The 12,926-nt window shown below is 44.5% G+C and overlaps 1 pseudogene; it reads right to left on the reverse strand.

Annotated features, from left to right (window-relative positions):
* Positions 1–12,129: 12,129 nt before the first annotated feature.
* Positions 12,130–12,631, reverse strand: LOC136125380 (oligosaccharyltransferase complex subunit OSTC pseudogene; annotated as a pseudogene).
* Positions 12,632–12,926: the final 295 nt, after the last annotated feature.

A 12,926-nucleotide genomic window follows, 5' to 3' on the forward strand; every position in this document is an offset into this window, starting at 1 on the left:
CCTCCACACTCTTCCCTGAGCGGAGTTTCAGCTACAGTGTAACACTAATAGTGAGAAAAGCCTAACAGTTCTTGACGAGAAAACTCACTGGGGTTTTCAGCAGGAGGGCAGGAGTTTTCATGACACTGTATCCCATAGACAGAGCAGAAGGTACCTTTGGGTATTTGACTTCACGTGCTCAGAGGAGAGGGCCATGACTGTCACTCTGCAGTAATAAATTGCCAAATTAATTATCTACTAATGTCTCCTAAAAACTATCACTCTATTTCACTGTAACCTATTTATCAATAAAGATCTTCCCCCTCCCAAAAACAAGTCATTCAATAATTCGGTATTTTCTCCAAGAAAATATCTCCAAATTGTCAGCAGTCTCCCGTGTGTCCTAATTATTGTGTCACTAACTGTGTTGGTTCCATTTTTTTTTTCCACAAAATGGGTCCCTCAGCATTGGCTGATCGTAGTTATCATTTTTTAATGTTCAACTCTGATGGATTCACAAAGTTTCCCCAAAGCCGCGCGCCATTTGGGCCAAATGCATCATCGCGAGATGAGTGTGAATTGAGTAATTCCGTCTCAGCCATTTGTGAACACCTCAGAGAAGAAAATGGCAGCAGCACATGACTGTGATTGAAATAGTTATGAATTCAAATTTAGCTGTACTCCTTCTAAGGATTATAGCTGCATGATGTTAACCACCTATTACCTGTACATTTCATAGTTTGTACATAGTTTAATTTTTCTACCATAATTCTTGGCCTACCAATTATGGGTAAGATAACACCAAAGGAACCAGAGATTTACTCAATAATAATTACAAAAACAATAATAGCTAACAGTTAGGGCTTCCCTGGTGGCGCAGTGGTTGAGAGTCCGCCTGCCGATGCGGGGGACACGGGTTCGTGCCCCGGTCCGGGAAGATCCCACATGCCGCGGAGCGGCTGGGCCCGTGAGCCATGGCCGCTGAGCCTGCGCGTCCGGAGCCTGTGCTCCACAGTGGGAGAGGCCACAGCAGTGAGAGGGCCGCATACAGCAAAAAAAGAAAAAAAAAAAAAAAAAAAGCTAACAGTTAACAAGTACTTACTATAGGCTAGGCCCAGTTCTGAGTGCTTTGTGTATATTATTTAATCCAACAAAGACTCTATGAGATGGTTATTGTTATCCCCATTTTACAGATGAGAAACTGAGGTGCAGAGAGTTTTACTAAGGTTACATAGCTGGGCATCTGCCATGAGTCCATGCCCTTAAAACCGATTGCCCCTACCAGAAGCAGCAGCATCTTCATTATCATAAAAAAAATTTATTGAATTCTTATGACAGGCAAGTGAACAGCTTCACATGCATTCTCTCGTTTAATTCTCACACAAACCCCACAAGGAAGTGTGATTATTCCCCATTTTATGGAAGAGAACACTGAGGATTACATAGTTGTGTGCCCAACTACTACGTGCCAGGGTAGGGACAATGACTCTGTCAGACTCTTTACCATTGTGAGAGTTGCCTGTAAGGAAAGGATTCTGATCCTGGCAAAGCAGCAGGCCCTAAATAAAGCCACTAGCATATCAGCAGGGAAATTTAAAATGCCCTGGAACATCCTCTGGAAAAATGGCAGATTCCATAGCTGGAGTAGCTGGGGCTGAAAATACAAAGAGACTGTGGGACACAGAAAGTAAAGTACCGCTTAAAACAAAGCAAAACACAAAAAAGGATGAGGGCATGCCAAAAGGACACGAGAGCAAATCTGATAGAGCTCCTAATGTCCAAAAGTGGAACAATTTGAGCAACAAAATTAATAATAATATTATTAGATTATAACTCAAAGAAAAAATAAAGATCCATGAGTCCATAGTGGTATAAATAAATGATTGAATTCATTAATAAATGAGTAGAAGAGACGAACTGTCCTTACAGAAGGATTCCAAATTATAAATGTGGAAGGAATGAGGGAAATCAGAAATTACCTTTAAAGCCCCATAGTAGTAATTGCTGTAGGCAGGATCCACTGAGGAATGTGAAAAGTAGTGGGTGAAACTTTAAGGAGAAACAGGATCTTTGTATAGCCTCAACGCATGCACCCAAAGATATTAATTAATTACTGTGGTGTGTTTAACATATACCCACAAAGGTTTGCTACTCCTTCCTCCAGAGAAGGAGCTTAATTTCTTTCCCCTTGAGTGTGGGCTGGATTTAGTGACATACTGGTAACAAGGTTATGGAAAAGAAAATTAGTAACTTTATAGTGGCAAAATCTGGCAGATACCGCCTTAACTAAGTGACCAAGGTTCATATCATCTGTAATATATCATGCTCATATCATGAGCCCCCTGATATGATGTCATGAGAAAGGCACTTCCCCTTTGGGGTCTTCTCCCCAAATATTCATAACCCCAGTCTAGTCATGAGAAAACATCAAACCCAAGCCCAAATTGAAAGACATTCTACAAAACTCCTGACCAATGCTCTTCAAAAGTGTCACGGTCGTGAAAGACAAGGGAAGTCTGAGAAGCTGTCACAGATTGGAGAAAATTGAGACAGGACAAGTAAATCCTACGTGGTATCCTGGATTTGATTCTAGAACAGAAAAAGTCAGATATTAGCAGGAAAACTGGTGAAATCTGAACAAAGTCTAGTTAATAGTCCCCTGTCAATGCTAGTTTCTCAGTTTTGATAAGTGTATCATGATATGTAAGGTATTAACAGTAGGGGAAGTTGGATGAAGGGCTGAAGGGACCCCTATGTGATGGCTTCAGGGAGGGGAGTGCCCAGAGGTTGAGGACTGGGTCGAGGCTGTCGATAATCCCTTGCACCTGTAGGTTGCTTTGTGACTGTTAGTGCTTCTAGATGTTCTCTTCTCAGACTGGAACAACTCACCCAGTTTCAGGATTTTCTCTATTAGCTTTTGAAAGCTTGGAGGAAGATGTGTGGAAACAGGTAGCCAGATTATGGAGTACAGAGTGGGCATGGAGACAGCTTGGGTTGATGGCAAAAACTAAGAAAATCAGAATACAGTATGGACTTTAATTAATAATATATCATTATTGGTTCATTAATTGTAACAAATGTGCCATGCTAACAGAAGAGAGTAATAATAAGGGTAGTTGTTGGGGCAGGGGTGAGGATAATATGGGAACTCTCTGTGCTATTTTCTCAATTTTTCTGGAAAATTAAAACTATTCTCAAAAAATAGACCCTATTTAAAATGAAAACTTAAAAATTGCCCTGCCTGTGCTCCTAAGGTAAACAGAGCATGAAGATTCACCGAAGGTTCAGCAGAGCTGCCCTGGTTTGGCTCCAAGGACTTGTGACGGTGCCACAGAGAGGATGGGACAAGTGGCAGAAGAACCACAGAGATGATAGATGGACGTGGAGGAGGAGACACAATTTGTCATAAGCAAACAGGAAAGGAGGGCTGGTGGGAGAGAAAATGAAGGACACCCTGTGCTTCAGGCGATCTGTTTTACGTGGCTGGCCTGACCCATAATTCATCCCACTTACCTGCTCCTCTTCCTCTTGCACCTGTTGCCTTTACTAGATACTCCGTTTGCCCCTTCAGATTCCCTCTCCACCCTTTTCCCCGCCCTGCTCTGTGCCCCAGGGGACTCCCCGCCTGTGGCCTCTCTGGGCCAGGTCACAGCCCCTCCCCACAGCTCTCACTGGGTTCTGGTGATGGCCTCTCCTCTCGGCCCGTCCAGCCTAGGTGTGGGTGTGCTTCCTCACAGTGGGTAATTCTGGGGTTCGGCACCATTCCTTGCTGGTTTCCTTGAAGTCAGCCCACATCTTGGTAAATCCTCCCTTTATTAAACTCTTCTCAGTTACTCAATTGAATGCATCATCTGTTTCCTGCTGAGACCACAACTGATATGTTTATTGTCCACTGTTTATCCTGCCCTTTAGAACAGAAACTCCACGAGGGCAGAGATTTTGGATGCTTCCTTCACTGCTGTGAAGAAAATATTTGTTGAGTAAATGAGTGAGTGTTCATAATTACTAAGCTGCATGTGGCTACAGAGTCCTTGAAATGCGGCTGGTGCGACTGAAAAACAATTTTAAATTTTAATTCTAACAGCCGCACATGGCTATTGGCTACAGTGCTGGTCTAAGGAGACTTCCTGAGCTCAAGGCAATTGTCTAACTACTGAGGTCCACTCTGCCCCAATAGGGGTTGAACAAGAGTAACTCAAGGGCCTTGGCCGATTCCTTTGCCCTGGGTAACTGCAGCGCTGGGCTTTCCGGCGTTCTCTCTAGGCTGGCAAACTTGGGAACGTACGTCTTGCTTTTATATATTTACATTTTTATTTCCTTGCAAACTTTCTGTTCCTTGGATAATAGAGTTATAGTGTGCTCAACAAGCTCTTGCAAACTTGCAGCTTACAAAAGAGCTCTGGCCCCTAGCCAAGGGAGTCTCCAGCTGCTGACTGACCCTGCCTGGAAAGTCAACTTGGAAGAGATGCAAATGTCCTAATCCTCTTCCAAACCACTCTAAGTAGGTTTTATCCAGTGACCTGTAAAACCAAATTAGTAAAGGGACACTTTAATTCCAGCTCATTAGAGAGCTTCTAAAATCTTTGAGAAAGCCAACACAGCAAATTTCTGTGCTGGGGGGCTGAGAAACCCATCCCGTATTCAAAAGCAAAATGTCCTTGCTTTCCCATAGTTTCTCTTACATTATTCAGCATACAGAAAATATTTTCCGAGGCTTTCACAAGATCCCCAGTGAAGGTGGGAAGCAGTTCTCCAAAAGGAGACAAATATGGTGGCCCAGCGAGGTCAAGTGATTTTCCCCAAGTTCTGCCACGTTTGATCCCAATTCTGGTCTCCTTACTCTCATACAGGGAACATTTGCACTGTTCTGATTATTACCCAGGAGCTGGCTTATTGCACAATATCAGGAAATAGTCCATATGAAATCCTGGCCCACAGAGCGTACATGTTCTGCTTTTTATTCTGCAGCTTTTTTATAAAGTGTGTTTTCCTTTCCCATAATGTCATCTGGAAGCAATTCCTCCCAACAGCTGGATTTGCTTTCACAATTGGTAAACATGTAAAATGGAAGGCAGGGGAAGATGCTGAGTGTCACTAGAGAGCCTTTTCCCCACCCGCTTGGCTCACATTCTGAGGCTTATCTTGGGTCTCTGCACAAGCCTCATCAAAACCGAGAATGTCTTCAAACAAGCGACCCACCCTGCACTCCCTCCTTCAGAGAGTCAGCATGTTCTTTGGGGGAGAAATTTTCTGAATACTTCGCAGATAAAATGGATCAGATGCAGACCAGATTCCAGCTGCCAGGATCTCTGTGCTACATGTGGGGGCCGGCAGAGCAGCATCCCCCCAAAGTTCCCACCGTCCTGGTTACAGTCAGAATGTCTGGGGTCCCCCGGGGAGCCTGTCTGAGAGCAGAGTGCTCCCAGCGCCGTGGTCACCAAAGCCAATAAAGGGAAGACAAGAGCCCAAAGAGCGCTAAGTGGGTCATCAAAGAAGATATGAATGTCCCCCAGATGCGCTCAGCAGGAACATTTCCACGCAGACACGAGCAGAGAGGCAGCCCAGTGCTCTGGAATGGCCTAGGCCCGGGGCACAGCTGTCATCTGGGTGTTGGCTCACACCTCTCCACTCTGTTCACCAGCATGTCTAGCTCTGGTCCAAGAGGTCCAGAGGCACACTTAACGCTGCAATACCGCACTAGAGGACAAAGCTCAGGCTCCAGGCACTTCCTGCTCTCATGTAAGAAATGCTATTCTTTGGATCAAAGTTTCACATCTAGGGGAAATCAGCCTAGCATAAGGCTGAACTCTCAGAGGGAGCACGAGAGTATGCCAGTGACAAGGCAGCTGTACGAAGATGTAGGAGAGGGCCTGTGTGACCCGGCCCAGCTGCATGGATGACCTCAACTCAGTACTGGCCAGTTTTGGGGTGGGTGAGGGGCTTCCTTCCAAGCGCCACTAACCCTCTAGGTAGCCAGGGCCCCGAACCCCACGAAGGAGCTTCCCTGTGTTGTGGGCCTTTGACTGCAAAGTTCTCCCGGCAGTGGTGGGCATCCCTTCCACTGAACACACAAGAGGAGAGTCAGGGGCAGTGCTCACCAGAGGACCCCGAGGAGGGTGGCTGCCTAGCCACTCAGCACAAGCCGCAGAGGGAGCCCCTCTGCCTGGACCCTCAGTGTGTGGAGCACTCCCCCCTCAGTTCTGCTTCTATCCTGGGGTCCCTCTTCTCTCTCTCTCCTCCAGCTTCCTCCTCTAGGTGGAAGCTGTATCTTGTCTGGAGCCAGGAACAGAAACTGCATCATACATTTCCCCAAATCTCATGGTCTCATACCTGGAATTTTGAAAATCTGCGATTCTGGTTCCACGACAGGGCTGATACATTCAAATCGTGGTCACTCTGGTCTGGTCAACTGAACTGCTCCAGAGGTGCCTCAGAGTACACTTGGAAAGAGTCACAGAAGCCTAGGACAGAGGGAGGGGTGATAAGAACAACCCACTGGTTAGTGCCGCAGAATGATCCTCTAGATTAAAGCAACAGAAGAGACGTAGCAACCAAATGCAACTGTGCACCTGGCTTGGATCCCGATTCAAACAAACCAATTATAAGAAGACATTTGGGGATAATCAGGAAGATTTGCATTTGGATTGGGTATGTCTACAGCCATACCACCTTGAATGTGCCTGATCTTGAATTTGGACTGGGTATTAGAAAATATTTAAGAATTTATTGTTAGTTTTGATATGTATGATAATGGTGCTATGGTTATTCCATAAGAAAATGTCCTCATCTCTTCAAAAGCATATACTGCATATTCAGGGGGTGAAATACAATGTCTGGGATTTATTTTAAAATACTTAAGGAAAGAAAAAACTGATGAAGCAAACTGGCATTTTAGTCCATTTTGACTGCTGTAGCAAATACCATAGACTGGGTGGATTATAAACATTTATATCTCATATAAATGTTTTTATCTCATAGTTTTGGAGGCTGAAATTGGATTATTATTAGCATTTATATCTCATAGTTCTGGAGGCTGAAAGTCTAAGATCAAGGTGCTGGCATATTTGGTATCTGATGAGAGCCCTCTTCCTGGTTTATAAATGACTGTCCTCTCACTTAACCTCACATTGTGGAAGACGTGAGGGAGTTCTCTGGGTTCTCTTTTATAAGGGCACTAATCCCATTCATGAGGGCTCCACCCTTATGACCTAATCACCTCCCAAAGGCCCCAGCTCCTAATATCATCAGAGTGGGGATTAGGTTTCAACACATGACTTGGGATGGGACACAAACATTCAGTCTATAGCATATAGCAAGGTGCTAATGTTTAAACTTAGATGATGGGTATATGGGAGTCTTTTTTTTAGTAAAATGATTTTTAAGTTTTTAATGGCTGCATAGTAGTCTATCATATGGTGGAAGAGGAGTTTTTTTAAATTGTATTTTTAAAATTAATTTTTAGAATTGAGGTGTAATTGAAGTATTACATTGTGTAAGTTTAAGGTGTATAACTTGAGATTCTTTGTACTTTTATGTATGTTGAAAATTTTCTTATAATAAAAAGTTTAAAATAGAGACTATTTTATCGCAACAACTCACAGAACCAAACACCTGTTTACCAACCTTGATGGTGGCTGAATTCTGCACTAAGTTTCTTAATCTGATGGTGAAACCAGGAGTCAGGTCTCAGGTATAATGGGGAGATGACAGAGAGGGGCCAGTGGAAGATGACCCTTATAAGCTTTGACCAGGGGTTGTAGCATACCTCCCAGCTCGTCTGCCTGGTCAGAAGTGGAGGGAGCTTGTCTCCCAGGACAAATGCAGCCTCCTTCGCTCCAGCTCCTGCTGGCTTTTAGGGCTGTGGTTTCCCTCCATGTGTGCTGCATTACTACATGAGCAGTTTGGGAAGTAGGACACAGATCATAAGCCACTGGAACCACAAAGTAAAGTTCTGGTTGTTCCAGCTTCAGATGGCTCTTGCTGCCCTCACTCCCAAGATTCCACACCGTCCCATCAGTGTGCTGTCATCCAGCGCTGACTCCCTCACAGACTTGTATTCAGGAATAATCTTCTGCCCGTCTCCTCCCCTCCAGGGGCAAAGGGGGTGAGGCCTCTACTTAGAAGAGTCAAAGCAGGCGTGACACTTATTCTCTTCCTAGCTCTGGCCCTTGCCACCTTCCCAGCTTCTACCTTCCCATTCCAGGTTAGTCTACAATCTTTAGCCTTAACCTGGTCTTGGGAAGGAGATGATTCTTTGCTAGTTTCTGATCTCCTCTTTCTGGCTGAAATGCAGTCCATCTTTTTCCTCCTGCTCTGAAATATTCTGGCTATTCTATTTTCCTTTAAGTCCTGAGTAAAAGGTAAGTGCATTTTCCTGGTGCCGGGCCACGCCTGGTCCTTTCTCAGTCCCCCGCCCCAGACCCAGCCCTCCTGAGTGGAAAAAGGCCTGCCCGTGTAGAGGTGGTGCCTAGAGAGTGCCGTTGCCGAGAACCTGCCCAAGCTGTTGCTAACACATGTTATAAGGAAGACTACTCTCACAGAAACAAAAAATACGTTTGAAAAATCCTAATTCTACTAATTCTACTTTGTGAGACTCAATATGTGATATTCCTACAACATTTTAAATAGATTCTCTCATTTTCCTTTTTTCCTTTCTAGTGGTTTCCATCTTTGTCTCAATTATAATAAGTTCATGAGAACTTACGCACTTTCGTTTTTCAAATTTCTGCTCATTTTTAGTGAATAATAAGGGTACTGACACTACACAAACGGGGCTGGTGTGACATCATGCAATAGCTCAGACGTTTCACTTGTTGGTGGGTACATGAAAGTCCAAGTTCAGTCTACCAAAGGTGATTGGGGAAGGTCAATGGATAAAGTTGTAAGCCATTCAAAGCCAAATATACAAAAGTTGAAAATGTTGCCCCATTTTCAGCCCAGCCCCAACTAGAATATAAGCACCTTGCAGGCAGGAATGTTGTCCATTTTGTACAGAGCAGTATCCCAGTGTCTAGAACAGGGTCTGCCACATGGTAGATGCTTAATACTTACTGGATGCATGAACGATCTGTGCTTTGGAATTCTTGTAGCCACCTGTCACATGCTACCATTACTATTACTATTATGTCATCATAATTCAAGATGGAAAGTTTCTCGGAAGCAGAAGTAAATCTTTCTGTTTCATAACACCTACATCATCCATAATTAGGATTCAATAACTGTCTATTGAACAGATGGAAATACGTTCTATTGGGAACTAGCTAGTGATTAAATAATTTAAAAACAAAATCCCACATAGGTCATGAGAAAAGCCATGGGCCATGCTATAGAAATGAATGGTTGCTGGAACCCCAGAAGTTTCTAACGTACTGAGTGGCAGGGAAGTAAATTTCCTGCCCCAGAAATCTGGCAAAAGAATTCACTCGAGGATTTAAGTCTCAGAAAAAAAGACCGAGGGAAGGAAGCAGAGAAGAGGAGGTCTTTTCCAGGGCCGACAGATTAAGGGTATTTAGATACCACTTAAGAAAGGAACCAGATGCCAGCCAGGTTTGCGCTTCAGTTTAACCACATTCCCTGCAAAACTTGCTTATGGGAAGATCAGAAGCTCTGGCGATCATTACTGAAGAGGATTCAGAGAAATTATCGCCTACTCCCAGTTGAAGAGAGAACAAGTCCTGGTCTTTTTCTGGTGTCAACCTCTACTGAAATGTGCTGTTGTCAAATCAAAAAGGGGACAGATCTGGAATTTTACAACTCTGATGAAAGTGAAATAAAAGGAAATCTGTATCATCTTGATCAAAGCGTGTGCCACCTGAGTCGGCTCCCTGTCTCGTCCCTTGGCCTTGGTGACTCTCCTGTGCTGGAGGTTAAGGATTTGTTAAAGAAGATGGGTTTTGATTAAGTGTCACATTTAGTGTGATGTGACATGCTCTTTATCATTGCAAGGGAAGGCTGGGGGCCAGGAGGAACTTTACAGCTAGTTCCCAATATAAATTAGGAGTCTTGGGGAATGGGTGCTTTGCAGTTGGCCTTGATCTTTCTATGGCCCAGTAGATGTGTGTATGTGAGAGTGTGCACACATGTGTGTGCGTGCATGCATGTGTGTGTGTGTGCTTGGAGAGATTGCAGAAAAGTCAGTTTCCAGGTGCCTGCGCTAATAAGCTGGTTACCCCTCTTGGAGTTTGACTTGCAATTGTAACACAAGGCTCCAGCTCTAAATTTGTCCACGTTCTTGATGTACCGGGCAAAGGTCTTCTGTGCCTTTCCTCCTTTGGAATTTCAGTGTTGCTTAGGGAAATCTCAAAGCCTTCACTCATCCCTCTTGGGGACCATGGCATGAATTTGAAGATGGAGAAGCAGGAGGAAGGATTCCAAGTGCCGCATGCCATTTCTAACCAGAGGCCATGGGTAATGGCTCCCCCAGTTTCACCTGGAAGAAGGAGAGTAGGCAGAGCTAAAGCTGCCTCCCTCCAAATCTAAGATTGTACAACACACCTTCAGATTCTGATCCTGCTTAGTATGGAGCAGTAAGAACACAAAGAAAATGGGGGCACAGAAAATCCTCAGACTGATGGAGAGGGCTCATGAGGTGGGGGACACAGGGGGTGGGGATCTAGGAAAATCTCCCGGAAGAGGCCACTCCCACCCAAAGGCAGTCCACCTCCAGATTCATCTTCCTAAAATATTACTGGCATCAAGTACCGTCCTGCTCAGAACCCATTCCATAGTCCTTCGCTTCCCTCCCATTGTCTATGAAAGAAAATCCACACCTCTTATCCTGGTATTTGATGTCACACACCCTGGGTACCACCAAATCGGTCTACTCACTGCTTCCCAAATGATTTCCTTCCTCCTATCTTCCAGCATTTTTGCTCATATTGCTCCCCTACCTGGTTGTCTCCCCTGTTTCTCCTATGGAAAGCCTGCCCATCTTCCAAGGTTTGGCAAAAGCCCTTCCTGTTTTATGAAGGAGTCACAGCCACCTGGGAGAACTCCCTTGTTTTTATTCCAAAAATATGAATGGAGGGCCTGCTAGATGCCCACAAGTGCTCTAGGCACCTGGAATAAGTCAGAGGACAAAATAAAGATGCCTGCCTTCAAGGAGCTTGCCATATAGTAGTCAGGGGGAATGTGCCGCAAACACTAAAGATAATGCATAAGTGGTATTACTTGCTTAGTGGCTATGACAGTTGCTATGGACAATTGCTAGTGACAGTCGCTATGGAAAAAAAGAACAAAATAGAGCAGGGAAAGGGAGATAGGAGCCCCTGCAGTTTGGGGGCAGGGGGCCAGCTGCAGTATTACAGGATGGTCACAATAGGTCTTACTGTGATGGTGGAAGACTCGAAGGAGGAGAGAAGTTAGCTAGGGAGACACCACAAGGGAGGGTTCTAGGCAATGGGCACATCTAGTGCGAAGGCCCCCAGGCAGGGCTACCCAGTCTCCAGGAGGGATGGAGGGCCCCTGCTTCCTCTTCACTTTCTAGGTGGTTCTGAAGGCCATATGGCTCTGGAAGAGTGTCTGTAGACAAAGGAAATGTAGGAAAATCCATAATGTCAAATATTTAACAGAAAGGCCCGCAGTGTTTGTTGTGGCCAATTCTGCATTAAGGAAGGAGACAGCAAAGCGATGGAGAGGTGCTTCAGTTTTCACTGATATGTTCAGAGGTAATTTTTTTTTTAATTCGAAAAAAATTATTTATTTCTGCTCCTTTCTTACTGTTGAGGAAACAGTCTTAGATACACGTCTGAAGTCATGTACTACCACCCACTGTTTAAAGGCAAAGCACCATAGGTAAAGTTGATCAGCCATCCAGGGTTCTCAGCATATGGGATCCTGCTTCCTGATTTTACCTTAATTTCTGAAAATCAGAAATGGCATCTCCAAAAAACGTTAAGGGCGTTGTAAGAAAGATCATTGTATTTAGTAGCACAGTTGTAGAAATGGAGCATATTTTCTTTAAGAAACAAAAAACTAAGAACATGCCAGTTAACATCGTCAGTATGTCACCATAGGTCAGCAGGACAAAAATACTGTGATAAGCTTATCTCTTCCATACACAGAAAGCATTCTAGTCCAAGCTTTAATGTTTCCTATCTTTTCACAGATGCTTCTTTTTCTGCTGCTTTTCATTCTTTCCCACATTTCATGTTAGAGGATTGATACAGCCTTTAAAACTTCATTAACAGGAGCAAATCCGTTATCCACTGATTTCTTCTCAAAAGGCAGGCTAACATTCAGATAGCCCGGTAGTTTCATTCTCATGAATACTCTAGCCATGAAAAACTCAATAGGACACAAATCCAACGAATAGAACAAGAAATCTATTGAGTTTTGGAACGTTTGCTGCATTGGATCGGCCCAGGATTGTGAAACCTAAACCTCCCATTGTAAACAGGAAGCTGTCTGCGGTCCTTCATAGTATATCGTCCATTTGCTCTGTAGGCCAAGAACCTCCGAGGCCCACGTTCATCAGTCACGGAGCCAACACTGGGAGGTTCCACAGTGATGTCATCAATTAATCCTCTGGTGATGAGACGTAAAATACCAGCGCGCAGGCCGCCGTGGCCAGGAACCCAGGGCGGCTTCTTTAGCTCAAGCTGGGACATCGGAGTACTAAGCATGGGACTCAGGACAAAGTCTCCATGTTTTTGGCAGCAGAAGCAGCTCTCAAACCCTACACACCACCCAAAAACAGCTAAGATAATTTTTAAAAGACATTAAAATTATAAACGTTATTAACTGGCAATCGCTTCTTGATAACAAATACATTCGTGAAATTGCAAGCCACCCTTCATTATACAGTCACTTGCTGTCTCCTTGATCCATCGCTGACTCACCAGTTCCCCTGCAGTTTGGCCGGGGCCCTCATCACAGACACTGCTCTGAGCCTTTCTAATACCTTCTCCTAGGGACACTCTTCCAGCCCCACTTGCACTTGGAGGTAA

The sequence above is a fragment of the Phocoena phocoena genome, chromosome 7 (assembly GCF_963924675.1).
Source record: "Phocoena phocoena chromosome 7, mPhoPho1.1, whole genome shotgun sequence".
Classification (NCBI taxonomy): domain Eukaryota; kingdom Metazoa; phylum Chordata; class Mammalia; order Artiodactyla; family Phocoenidae; genus Phocoena; species Phocoena phocoena.